Source organism: Chlorocebus sabaeus, chromosome 17 (assembly GCF_047675955.1).
Source record: "Chlorocebus sabaeus isolate Y175 chromosome 17, mChlSab1.0.hap1, whole genome shotgun sequence".
Lineage (NCBI taxonomy): Eukaryota > Metazoa > Chordata > Mammalia > Primates > Cercopithecidae > Chlorocebus > Chlorocebus sabaeus.
In genome coordinates this window covers 66,554,501-66,566,404 of record NC_132920.1, presented here as the reverse complement: position 1 = coordinate 66,566,404, position 11,904 = coordinate 66,554,501, and the positions used below count along the sequence as shown (strand labels likewise).

General features: G+C 32.9%; 1 non-coding gene across 1 annotated transcript; it reads left to right on the top strand.

Moving 5' to 3' along the window:
- The first annotated feature begins 1,004 nt into the window (after positions 1–1,004).
- LOC119620203 (U7 small nuclear RNA) lies at positions 1,005–1,066 on the top strand. The gene has a single exon (XR_005236679.1). It is a non-coding gene; the product is annotated as a U7 small nuclear RNA (small nuclear RNA).
- Positions 1,067–11,904: the final 10,838 nt, after the last annotated feature.

Sequence of the window (11,904 nt, the reverse complement as noted above, 5' to 3'; positions counted from 1 at the left end):
GCTAAACCATATCATTCTGACCCTGGCCCCTCCCAAATGTCATGACTTCACATTTAGAAATCAATCATGCCTTCCCAACAGTCCCCCCAAATCTTAACTCATTTCAGAATTAACTCAAAAGTCCATAGTCCAAAGCCTCATCCGAAACAAGGCAAGTCCCTTTCACCTATGAGCTTGTAAAATCAAAAGCAAGTTAGTTCCTTTCTAGATACAGTGGGAGTATAAGCATTGAGTAGATACAGCCCTTCCAAATGGGAGAAATTGGCCTAAACACAGGGGCTACAGGCCCCATGCAAGCCAGCAGGGTAGTCAAATCTTAAAGCTCTAAAATGATCTCTTTTGACTTGATGTCTCACTTCTAGGTCATGCTGATGCAAGAGGTGGGTTCCTCTGGTCTTGGGCAGCTCGGCCCTGTGGCTCTGCAGGTTGCAGCCTCCCTCCTGGCTGCTTTCACTGGTTGGTGTTGAGTGTTGGTGGCTTTTCCAGGCACAGGGTTCAAGCTGTTGGTGGATCTACCATCCTGGTGTCTGGAGGATGGTGGTGGGAACTATGGGAGCTACAAGATGAGATTTGGGTAGGGACACAGAGTCAAACCATTATCACCACTCATTAGAATTCCACCTGAATAATTTACTCATCTCCCACCAGGCTCTGCCTCCAACACTGGGATTACATTTCAATATGTGATTTGGGTGGGAACACACATCCAAACTATATCAATATTTTAAGGAATTAGTTCAGGAAAGTCATTAAATGAACAAAGAACAATAATAATAGCAACAATAACAAAACTCTGAAGACAAGGGATAAAATTGATTTCCATGGTTGCTATATTATTTAATATGTGTGATTGTTTAAAATGTAGTACAAGAAGAAACAGGAAAATATGAACCATACACAGAAGAAAAGCAAAGCAAAATAGTCAATAGAAACTGCAATGATGAAGCCCAGATGTTGAACTTGCTAGACAAAAGTTTTAAAATTAGCTATTAGAAGATATTGTTCGGTTTTACAACTCTTTTAAAATGTGTCAGGTAGATTTTCTGGTCTTTACCAGAAAGACTCACTGCTACAGAAAAAAAAAAAAAAAAAAAAAAAAAAAAAATATATATATATATATATATATATATATATAAATAAATATGTTCAAAGACCTAGAGAAAATTAAAATTCTTTTAATTTAAAGAATTAAAAGAAAATACAGAATGATGTTTACAATGACAATATAAAGAAATATAATTTTTTTTAAAAACAGAGAACCACATGTGAATGCTAAATTTGAAAAGTACAATGATTGAAATGAAACAGAAGTACAACATTTTAATCTGGCAAAAGAACAAATCATAAAATTCAAAGATATACCAATTAAGTATATTTAATCTTTAAAAAGAAAAAAAGAAAGAAAGAACAATAAGCAGAGCTCCAGTAACCTCCAGGGCATCATCACGCTTATTGATATGTATTGAGAGTGTCAGAAGAAAAGGGAGACAAAAAGTGGCAGGAATAATATTTGTGATTTTGGAAAGTCTAAACTTTGCCTTAATCCTCACTTTCCAAGAGCGTTTAAAAAAACAAACAAACAAACAAACACATTAATGGATACACTAAAACGGCTCAAAAAACTCCAAAGGAGGTAACTCAAAGAGTTTAAACCTAAACGCCTAGAAACGTCATAGTCGAACTGCTGAAAACCAAAAACATATTTTTTTTCCCAACTTTTATGTTAGATTGAGGGGCTACATGCACAGGTTTGTTACAAAAGTATATTGTGTGATACCGAGGTTTGGGGTGTGATTTAACCCATCACCCAGGGGTGAGCGTAGTACAAAACAGATAATTTTTACAGCAGCAAGTGAAAAATGACTCAAAATATACAAGGGAGCTTCAATAAGTTCAACAGCTGACTAATCATCAGAAGCACTAGAGCCATGAAGTGGTGGAATGACATATTAAAGTGTTGGGAAAAAAGACTGTCAATAAATAATTATCTATTCAGCAAAACTATGCTTCTAAAATAAAGAAAAAATGTACAGTCTTGAATTAATTAAAAAGAAAGCCTGAGATAGTTCAGAGCTAGTAGCCCTACTCTTTAAAAAATAGTAAAGAAACATCATATGGCTAAATGAAGACACACTGCCGAATGACTTGAATCTATGCTAAGAATAAAGAGAAAGTATATGGAAAAGGTAACTACATAGGTAAAAATAATAATAAAAACAGTATCGGTGTAGTTTTGATTTGTAACTCTTCTTCTCCTTAATAATTCATATGTCATACTCATTCAAGTTATTGAGAAGAATCCTCTTCTCAATTATTACCTGATCAATAAGCTACATAAGTTGAGTCTATCATGGGCACACATGACAAAGAATATAGTTTAAAACATGTATCTACCTATGTGCAGCAATAATTATAAAATGTACCATTACTAGTACAAAGGATGAGAGAAGAAATTGAGCTATATTTTTATTTTATATTGTATATTGCTCATATTATATATTGTATATTGTATATTACTATAAATCTGAACTATATGATTATAGGTAACATGTTTATTGTAATCCTCAAAGAAACCAATAAGAAAATAACCTAAAATATAGTAAAAAGAAACATCTGGTGAATTAAAATGAACATTAGAAAATATCTATTTAGTAGAAGACAGGAATAGAGAAACTTAATGACCTAAGACATGTAGAAACCAACTAGGAATTTGACAGACGTGAATCCCACATTATTAACAATTGTATGAAGTATAAATGGATTAGTCATTCTAATTAAAAAAAAAAAAACTGAGATTAAAACAAACACAAAGAGGAAACCCACCATGATCCAACTATATACTATTAATAAGAGATACATTTTAGAATCAACCTTCATTCTGAAGGGTATAAGCACTCAAGAATGCACTCTTTTCAGCTTGGGTTGCTGCACACAGGCACGCAAATTTACAACAAAGCAAGAGAGTACCAAGAGGTACCAAAGTGGATCAACTGTGTTCTGTAAATATCCCATCTGCTTTGTGTAAAAGCAGCCCTATATTCAACTTCTGATACGAATTATAAACCTGTCATGGCTGAGACTCCTCCTTTCTCCTATTGTTCCCTGAACAGAAGAAGTTAAAGTGTAATGGTGGCAATCATAACTTTGTAATATAATGGAACACTTGCTGTGTTCTCAGGCAAGAGTGTTCTTACTTTGGGGAACAGAACTTCTAAACCCGAGGAACCAGATTTGCATGGGCAGGAACCACAGAGATCCTAGTGAGTGAGATGATATATAAAGCCAGTCCTACCCTCACCCCTCCGCTCCCTTGTAGTTTCACTCTGTCACTCAGAATGGAGTGCAGTGGTGCCATTTTGGCTCACTGCAACCTCTGCCTGTCATGTTACCTCTCTTTGTTTTTGGATCCATTCACTCCTCTTTTGGGGGTACAACAACATAAAGAGGTTATTGCTTTAATGAGTATACTCTGAAGTATAATGCCTTACTTTCAAAGAGTATTTCTCTATTCTTGTGTTTCAGCGGATCCTAGGAGGCAGTTTCAGTGCTCCAGGATATGTGGATACAATTCTTTGGTATTGGGTCCAATTTTACACCTTCATTGCTGCGAAATTTTGTCTCATTGGAAGTTATTGGTTTTTGTTTTTGTTTGGTGGGGGAAGAGGGGTTATGTCTGTTGGTAAGGAATGCTGGAAGCCTCCAGATAGAGTTTTTGACTAAGGTTATATCTACAGGGAAGGTAATTCATGTGCATAATAGGTATCTATCACTGTACAAATAAACAACGCAAAACAAAAAGAAAAAACAAAATAGAAAAAACAAAACAAAACAAAACAAACAAACAAAGAAAACAAACTGTGGACTCTGAAAGAGGAAAGGGTCCCAATGCACTTGATTTGTAATCGAATGGCTTTTTAACTTCTCAAGGAATGATGCCATACTGGAGGTTCAGCATTAGACTTTTTTGCTTACAGGTTGGACATTCAAGGATAGCAGTAACAAAGCTGGCTTTGGTAAGTGAGACTATGCTATTGGTCCCATCTACATCTTTCATCTATCACCATGGCTACTCTATGCTATTGTGTCCCTTTACCAGCTCTTTGGTGAATGATCAACTGACCAAGTTTTTTAGTCTGTTCGGCTCTTTAGTACTTTTTCATGGTGGATGCTTGTTTATGTGATAAAAATCTTATCATTGCATTCTCGTTACCATATGTTCATTGACATACCTCTGTATCTACACTCTTTCGGCTATTTATTTTTACGTGCTGATTAAGTGATTAGGTCATTGGCCACTGCCTAGGAATTGATATGTATTTTTGCTGCTACTTTGAAAAAGATATAGTTCTAAGTACAAAAACATGCAAAAGTACATAACACGTATCACTGACTTTTAAAGAATTTATCATAATTCATTTTACAGAAAAAAGTAGTGAGCAATAAATGTTTCCTGATGTTTTGTATGATCCTTTTTAAGGCAGACACCATTACTTTAAATGGTGAATTTTACTCTAAGCACATGCTATATACTTAGCATAATATTTACTACCTGGTATCTTATTCATACGTGTATGCCAACTTTCACATCACCAGAGACCATTGATTACCACAGAGAACACAAAATATCCATAGTTGTTCTGGGCTTAGTAACCAAAATAGTATGTGCACGTAGTGGGTGCATATGTAACGTGTGTGTGCTGTGTGTGTGCAAGGAGATTAAAAGAAAGAGCAAAAGATAGTGTCGGAGAGTCTAAGAAAACTTAAAAACAATTTTCAAATCTGCCATTTATTCCAAAAAGCAAACTAATAATATCTGTTAATTTTATCTTGAGACTGAGAGAGCAGTCTTTTAATTCCTGTTTAGTTTTCATCACTTTGAAACAATTTAAATATAAAATAAAAATTTAATAGTATGTAAGAAAGATCATTAGAAAAACATGTCATATAAATTGAATTAATTACTAATACATTGTTATGGTATGCAGCATGGCAGTAACTCAGAAACTTTGCATTTTTTATTTCAAAAACACAAGCCTATTTATCGCTCTTTTTTGGCCTCAGTGTATTTAAAACTGAACGTATAAAATAATTTAGAACAGAACAATCAAAGTAGAGCTCCAGGTTTGAGACATTTGTTATATTGCTAGTCGCTTCCCACTAAGTAGAATGGAAAAAAGAGAAAATAAACGATTTTAATATTTAGGTGACGATGTGTGTGGCATAAGTTAAGCATTTAATGTTACTTTAGAGATATTGGACATATATCTCAGGTGAACTTATCCAGATTTGTTTATTGCTATTTGAATTCATTTGTCCATTTATCACCTATTGAACAATTTTTGACACCATAGTGCTGAAGAATCTGTTAAACATGGAATCAAAGAATAAGCTACATTTCTTATCCATTAATATTCAGTAATAAGAAAACCAAGAAACCTTCTAAATCATTGTCTATAAAACCGACAAAACATAACAGAAATTACTTCCATAATATTCAAAGATGATGGGGTTTCCCTAAAGGGTTTCGATTACATGCTTTGCATTTGTTTACTTTGTATTTGACTATGTATGTGACTTATTTAATATAGCATAAAAAGTACACAATGAAAATACTAATAATTAATGTTAATTAAAAGTGTATGTGCTTATTTTATATGTGTTATCACTAATATTTAAATCACCTTTTCGTGATGGATAATGTCATAAATATTTAATATCCCCATTCTTCAAACAGTGTTCAAATTAAGCACATTCCCAGAGCATGTATACATTTTACTGCTCGAGACAGGATTTAAACATAAGCCTAACCACAGGCCTATATTCTTTCCATTATCCTATACAGCTTCTAGGATGATTAAGAGTGTTTGTCTGTTTGTGTGTATGTACACATAAGCAATATGTTTTAATTAACTCCTTCCAGATAGTATGAAAGAATAGTTCAAACAAAGCAAAATATTGATCTGTGATATGTTCTATTCCTTTCAAACATGCATTATAAATCTAGAGTTGTCATGTTACAGAGTCCTCAAAATAGAATGAAAAATATTAAAATTATTTTATATTTGTTATTTTTTAATTTGTTATAAAATACAACTTTTTCTAGTTAATAAGCAAGATTTGTTGATGACTGTAAACTGCCATTTTATAATTGATGTTAAATGATAAACAATTTTAAATATATAATAAACATTTATGCTACCACCAATGATATGTAATTGAGTCTGTATTCATATTTCATCTCTCAATATAAAGTCATATGTATATGCTTTATTCTCTTTCACCCTTTTAAACTTACTTTTAAATTATATTTTTTCTATTAGAATTATTTATCAAAATTTTGCTAATTTGTTTAATCAACTTCAAGAAGATATTAGTAACCCCAAAATAATGCTTCATCTTTCAAGATCAATGGAGAGCAAGTTGATATGGTAGATGCTCCCAATGAAGATATACATCCCAAACTATGTGACTATAAAAAGCAAAGCTCAACAGAGACTCAATGTATTAACAGTTATCTTGTTTACAGATATTAAGACAAGGTCACAGTAATGGAGGTTCAAGCCACTATCTTTCTCTTCAATTATTGTGATAGGCCCGTAATGGCATCTTTGGTGTTTATTGCAATCTCCAAGTAATCTCCAATCTCAGAACTTACAAATTTGCTACCCTTTATGGCTGCAGAATTCTTATCCTAGATATCCACATAGTGTGGTTCTTCATTTACTTTAGCTTCCTGCTCACATTTGGAGAGAGATTTCCTCTACTATAAAATACCAACTCCCCTTATGGGCCCCAGTGTTCCCTACTCTCCCCAGTCTGTTTTATTTTATTCATAGCACATGTAACTACAGGACATATAATATGTCTATATTTTTATTTTGTTATTGCCTGGTTCCCCTACATCAAAGCAAGCTTTCAAAGCAGATATTCCACTAATTTTTCACTGCTATATCCACTATCTAGAATAGTGTATATTTGATAGGTCAAAGCCATATGAGTGTCTGTGTGCGTGTGTGTATATATATATATGAACTATGTGTTCACAAAAAGTAAAAATCTTTCATGTATTACAATTAAGTATTATTTACAAGAAAACCTAATTTAGGAGAATTACAAAAAAAGTTAAACACAGTTGAAATAGGAGGAAAATATTAGGGTATGTATAGGTAATACATTCTTTAATTTTAAAAGATTATATATATGATATATTTATATTATCTATATATTTATATATATGTGTATATATATATGAAGATAAAGATAGTGGCTTGAGCATTCATTATTGTGATCCTGCTTTAATGTCTATAAATAAGATGACTTTTAATACATTGAGTTTAATACATACATAAAATGTGTTAATTTCTACGCATTTGTGGATTTTCTTGTTTTTGAAAATTTGATGTAAATCTAGAGAAAAAGAGTGGTTTTGTAGCAGGAAAACAAGATATATCTTGAATAAATTTTTCTTTCTGATCACCCAAAATCAAATTGATATTTTTATTCTCTTTAAAACATCTTCCTAATTGCATCACCATTTTATTGGGTCAGACTAATTGTTTATTTTAGTAGTTATTGAGTAATATTAATTTAATACTGATATGTATTAAATTAGTTTTAAACCAATTAATTTGTATAATTTAGGCATAAATTAACAGTGATTTACACAAGTTACGCTTTATTGATTTAGAATAGTAAAATTATGAATCATTTTAACTTTAAAGATATAAATTTCTGATTCATTCGAATAATTATTTCATAATTATTTTTATATTTGAGAAAAAATATTCTGCCTTAAATTAGCAGTAATTTATCCTGTTCTAAGTTTTTAGATTTATATGGACAATGTATCCCATTTCATCTGGTTTATTTTTTCTATTTTCTAATACCAAGATGTTTGAACAAGGACAGGATTTGAGTGCAAGTACAACTCAGATGACAGAATCCATGATATAAAAGAAGCATAATATCAAATTCAGCTCTTATGTTAATAACCACTGCAGAAGTTTCAAAATTCACAGCCAGGCCTTTCTTCCTCTGCTGAATTTCAGCAACAAAGATGTTAGATTCTAATTTGATGATACTATAGTTCCAACTATTAAATATCATTGGTTGAAATTGATCCTATAGAAACATGTCATAATTTATAATAAAATGCCTCAATAATGTTTTCAGTTAATTTACAATTCTAAACTTGAATACCAAATACCAGAATAGCTTACCTAGAATGCATTTAGAGTTTTGTAGTACTGAGTACATACTTATTTGCACACATTTTTATATGTGAACATTGCTTGAGCAAATGATGTTTAATAACACCTAAGTCATTTTTTTATTTCTCTGTAATGATAAAGTTATTTAAATATATAGGTATATCATCAGCAACCATATTGACACAGAGAGAAAAGAATTTAGTACACAACGGAGTACCCTGACTAGATAGGGCCAGATATTTGGTAGAAAATGGTTTAGAGATTATAGTGAATAAAACAAAGAATATGGGGCTCCAAAGGGAGAATAATTCAGAAATAATGCCAGAAATATTTTTCAGATATAGAATTTTTCATGTTTATTCCTTGTTTTAATGATTTCGGAAGTGAGGACATTATTAACTAACATAAGCAAAATGACCTCATTCTACTTTATTTCATAGCACTGAGGATGAAGCTTGAGTAATGACATACATCTTAAAGACTAGCTGAAATAAACAGAATCATCAAAATCATTGTGCAATTCAGCTGTGAGTAGAATTGGTTGTTATTTGTTATGTTAAGAGATACAATGGCATTTTGCAAATCTATTTATGGCTTCCGATTATCAAAGTCTGTGACATGAACTTGAGTTCAAAGCCATTTCTTAATATAAATTTTAATCATTCCCTCCATTATGAGGTTCCAGTCATGGAAATAAAAAATTGCATCAAGAATAATTTTATATTATTAAAGAAAACAAATGCACTTTTTAAAACATTAACCAAGAGCATGACTTCAGAATTTGAAAAACAACATCAGAAAAGGTCACATTCACAAATGCATGCAATCCAAATAACTAAAAAATTGAAACGAAGAAGTAAGCCTTATTTAATACATATTAATTAGTTCAAATCATTAACAAATACACAGTATTCAGTATTCAGGTTTTGTTTTGTTTTGTTTTGTATGAGATGGAGTCTCATTCTGTTGCCCAGGCTGGAGTGCAATGGCATGATCTCGGCTCACTGCAACCTCTGCCTCCTAGGTTCAATCCTCCTGCCTCAGCCTCCTGAGTAGCTGGGACTGCAGGCACCCATCACCATGACTGGCTAATTTTTTGTGTTATTAGTAGAGATGGGTTTCACCATGCTAGCCAGGATGGTCTCGATCTCCTGGCCTGGTGATCCACCTGTCTCGGCCTCCCAAAGTGCTGGGATTACGTGTGTGAGCCAGTGCACATGGCCAGTATTCCGTTTTAATGCTGCTTCCTGTACACAGCACAGTCCAATATTCCCTAGACAAAATTGTGTGCTGCACAATGTATTACAATAGCTCTCCACAAAAGCGTTTTCCAATTCAAATTATACTGCATGTCGACATATACTTTGTTGAGTACCACAGAAGTAGTAGAAAGGACAAAAGGGTAGAGAGGCTGTAATTTCATCATTAAATGATTGATTGAAGAGGTGGCCAGTTCCAGATCACAAGTCATTTGCATGACAAGTATTAGGGTTAAAGATTTGAAAAATCTACATGAGATTCCAAAAGACAGTATTCGTGGAGACTTGAATACTGCTTATTTTAATCTGCATTTAAAAGCCTGCCTGATTCACAGCATATTTTTTTCTCAAAAAAAAAAAAAAAAAAAAAAAAAAACCCTGAAAAGTATAAATCTTACATTAGCTCCATTATTGTAAGGCAATTTTAATATATCAACTTTTATGTAGATTTTGTAAGATTTTATGCAGATTTGTATCTTGGTCATATATGCATTATTTTATAAATAATTAAAATTTGTGCATCAAGTGTTTTTACTAGGTGTATGGGGTATAAGGGGTACCATATGGATAATATTTAATTTAAAAAAGAGAGATGCATTTAATATTTAAGGAAATTTGATCAGAGGCATTTTGCATATACAATTTATAAGAGACCTTAGGATCCAAGCAGGGAACAGTAAGACAACTCAGAAATTAACAACATATAACCACCTCTAAAACTAAGAAGGAAAGCCAATGGGAAGTGCTAGTAGAATTGGAACACGATGGCTGGCATTACTCAGCAGAACTGTAAGGTTTGGAGTCTGGTGACAGCTAGTTTTATGGAGGAGATTCATTCACTGACACAGATGCTGCCCACATATACAGAGGACAATATTGCATTCCATTCTTCCACTGGTTCTTCCCATGAGTAAAATCTAGCTGGAAGTCAGCTGTTAAGGCCACCTGGGAAATATCACTATTGCAGTCAACCTAACTGCAGTAAAGACTAGGACATAGGATTGGCAAAGAAAAAATTCTCGGTCATACAGGTTCAGGAAAGGCACTCTACCCATCTTGTTCTACCTTGCGAGTATTTTAATTTTTGGGCGCGTTTGACTCAAAAAAAAAAAAAAGAAAGAAAAAGAAAAAGAAAACCTTTACATTTCTGCCTCATATGAGACATTTACACTTAAATAAAGAAACGATCTCTTTCCTTCTACCTGGGAAGTATCTCAAAGACATATCCATTCAGAGTTTAATTTTTCCAGGTGAAATAACCATCTGCTGTAGCTTCTCATGATTTATCAATGACCTATGAACTAAATGTTAAATCAACCTACTCAATACTCTTCATTCAAAGTAGTAGAAGAAAGAAAATGGGGAAAAGAAATGTATATATTGTTGCTACAGAACTCATTTTTGAAACAGAACACAAATTTGCATTTATTGTTTCCTGTTTAACCACATATATCATTTTTCTGTTGTCTTCAGTTGGAATATTAGCTCTTATTTATTTTGTTATTTTACCCGATAAGACAACTTTATTCCTAAAACATCTGACATATTAGTAGTACTACATTTATTACATTACTCAAATATTTCAGTGACCTTTAATGTAGGACCTGAACTCATGAAGTGGTACAAGAAATTGCCAGAGTTCCAAGCATTGTCTTACTTCTAATTATTGTGTAGTAGCAACTAAAACTTTCCTTGATAATACATGCGTATCTATATCTATGTCTATCTCTATATCTATACCTATATCTATCATGACTGGAAGAATATTCTAGTATAAAGTCCCAAGAATAGTAAAATATCCCCAAAGCGTATCAAATCTATTTTAATAAGATTGCTGTTGTTTCCCTGATAGAAACATTCTTGTTTGAAAACTAAAACCTATGGAATTGCAGACCGAAGTTGCAGGGACAGGAAGCCAAAAATCTCAAAGTACATTACTTGGTATAATGGTAGCATGGGTCATTTTAACATTTATCTCTTGGTTCTCTAATCTATGTAATCTGGCCTATGGTAAAAACAGTACCTTAGATTTGTAATTGATGAAAAAAAAAATGAAGAAAAAATTACCAACCTCGCTGGGTATCATTTCCATTTGGCACTGTGACTGACCTTTCAGCTGGCCTGTTAAATTCCATTAGGCCAGCTTCTTCTGCATCATGGGGTACGTGGTATGCTCATATGATTATCCTTCTACTGAATGCCCAGAATAAGCAGAAGCCAACAGTAAGCTAAACACTCAACATGGCACCATTACTCAGAAAGAATATCCAAATACCCAATGGCAGGTTAATTATAATACATCTGTCCATCACTGAGGGGTAGCAATCTGGCTTACTTGAAGAAATGCCACTTAAGATAGAAAAGTAGGAAAATAGATGTATTGATTTCTACATTCATTTTTCTTTCCAATGCTTGCTAAAGCCTTCTACTTGTCA